The following is a 2,675-nucleotide window of genomic DNA, read 5'->3' as shown; positions in this document are numbered from 1 at the left end:
TCCCGCTGGAGGCTGGTCTCCTCCCGCTGGAGGCTGAGTCTCCTCCTGCAGGAGGCGGGTGTTCAAAGCTCACCTGTATGGCCTGTCTGCAGGAGGAACAATGGCGCCCCATGTGGTGATCTGAGGAAACAGTCGCTGAAACAGATGAAGTTGGTCTGAAGCTGATTATTGGATGGTCAGCGTCTCTCAGCTGCTCCCTCCTCCCACCCGCTGTGCAGAATCAACCTTTGACAACAGCAGTGCGGCTCACAGCGTTTCCTCAGCATCCAACAGTTTTCCCACTGACAGCTATACAACCATTGTTCAGATACAGTCCCATGGTTCCCCCTGGTGGTCTAAATCCGAATAACCCATAGCAGGTCTAACATTAACATATTTTAAAGGGACTTTAAAATCTTATGAAGATGAAATTGAACCATCAGCAGCATAATGTTTATTATCTTGAAATAAAGATAAAGTTTTTTATCCGCTTCAGTAAACTGGAGAGGTGGGGGGATATTTAAATGATTTAAATAATTTATAAATTTATGATTTATCCTTTCTCTATAGAATACATTCATATTAATGTGCATTTAACTTTTTTTTTACTTTTTTTTTTTTTTATAAATAAATAAAATAAAATAAAACAGGAGACCTTTCCCAGTGGCTTTTTTTAAAAACAGTTATATATAGCATGCCTGATTTGATCAATTTTGAATTTGTAAACAGTGTTCAACCGGAGCCCACCTATTGCCCATGCCCATGTAGGGATCACCGGCTTTTTTGAGCAGGTTCTTCACTGTTTGGACGGCACTTTCTGCCTCGCTGTTGCTCTGGGGTTAGTATGTGGGGCTGCTGGTTACATGTTCAAAACAATAATCACTTGCAAAGGCTTTAATTTCATGCCCAGTGAATTGTGGCCTGTTGTCACTAATAAGTGTGTCTGGAATGCTTTGACGTGCAAACATTGATTCGAGGTATATGATGACATTTGCAGAGCGTGTGGAGCTGAGTTGGGCAATCTCAACATAACGAGAGAAATAGTGAATAACTAGTCAATACGTTTTGTCCTTCAGCATGAAAAGATCTGCACCTACTTTCTGCCAAGGCCTATCAGGTAGTTGGGTTCCCATTAGGGGCTCTTTTGGGTTAGCCCTCCCCTTAATGCATTCTCTGCATTTGAGTATCAGTTCTCTAATCTGGTTGCTCAGACCCGGCCACCATACAGCTTGGGCAGCCCTCTCCCTACACTTCACTATGCCTTGGTGCCCCCTTTGTATTTTCCTGCAGCTGGTTCCTATCTGGCCATCCCTCCACACAGTACTTTATCACCTGCGCACAGCCGCTGTCGTCCTGCAGCTGTTTGCAAAGCTCCGTCAGATATCTGTCACTGGTTGGGAGGTGCTCCATCACCGATTCGACGTAGATGTTTGTGTCCTCCATCAGGTCGTTGTCACCACTTGTCACTGCATTTGTCAGTGGTGCACATGAGAGTGTGTCAGCTGAGGTGAGGCTTTTCCCAGGCGTGTGGAAGATTGTGTAGGAATATCTCATCAGACGCTTCCTGAATCTTTGAATTCTTGGTGGTAAAGTTTCCAGAGCCTGGCGTCCTAGCAGGCTTACTAAGGTTTGTGGTCTGTTTCGAGTTCAAAGTGCACACCGAGAATGAAGTCAGGTTGGGGAGGAACTTGCTGGTTCACCATCCCCAGAAAGCTACAAAGCTTGATGATGTTCGTTGGCTTTCTCATGCCTTTGATTGCCTTTGTTTTGTCTGGGTATGGTTTCACCCCCTCTGCTGAGATGATTTGCCCCAGGAACTTTACCTCGTCTTCTGAACTCGCACTTGGCCATGTTTAGCATCACACCTGCCTTCTCTGCCTGCTCCAGGACTGCATGCATGGACTCTGCTGTTGTGCTGCTCCTTCGTCTCCCCCCAGATGAGGATGTCATCGACGTGGCAGGCAACCTCTTCCAGGCCCGCCATGACTTCTGATGTCCTCCTGTTCTGGAAGTGCTCCGGTGCGGAGCTGATCCCGAAGGGTACCTTCTTTAAGTGGTACCACCCGAATGGCGTGATGAAGGTAGTGTACAGAGCTAATTCTTTTGAAAGTGGTATCTGCCAAAAGCCCATGTTTGCGTCAAGCAGGTGAAGTACTTAGCCCCTGTTAGCATGCCTAAGGTGTGTTCAACCGATGGCAGGATGAGGAGGAGTACCAGAAAGAGAACCTTTCCTGCATGCTGATTCGTTCATTTGTGTCCCTGTGTATGTCCTTTTGCTTGAATGGCATTGAATTCCACAGTTTTCCTTTGCTTTTGTGTAGTGCATCCACAGCTACTTTACTAGAAGCGCTCATCTCCCCCCTCAGGTCCGTCTGTTGGCGCCGAACTTCCTTCGACTGCCTAGCCATGGTGATCTCTTCGGCGAGAGTGAGATGGCCGTCGAGCTGCTTTTTCTGAGACAGTCCTGAATCTCTAATGCCCACCACCTGTCTGTCTCTTAAAAGTTCATCATATAATGGACCGTAACTGCAGCTCTGTTCTAATGCATAAAGTGCCCGTGAGGAATGCATCGACTGATTCTGTAGGTTGTTGCACCCTTTGATTAAATTTCCATCCATCCATCCATCCATCCATCCATCCATCCATCCATCCATCCATCCATCCATCCATCCATCCATCCATCCATCCATCCATCC

Source organism: Cyprinodon variegatus, unplaced genomic scaffold (genome assembly GCF_000732505.1).
Source record: "Cyprinodon variegatus isolate N-32 unplaced genomic scaffold, C_variegatus-1.0 Scaffold1461, whole genome shotgun sequence".
In the NCBI taxonomy this organism is placed as follows: Eukaryota; Metazoa; Chordata; class Actinopteri; order Cyprinodontiformes; family Cyprinodontidae; genus Cyprinodon; species Cyprinodon variegatus.
The sequence above is the reverse complement of the archived record's forward strand: the minus strand, read 5'-3'. Positions refer to the sequence as shown.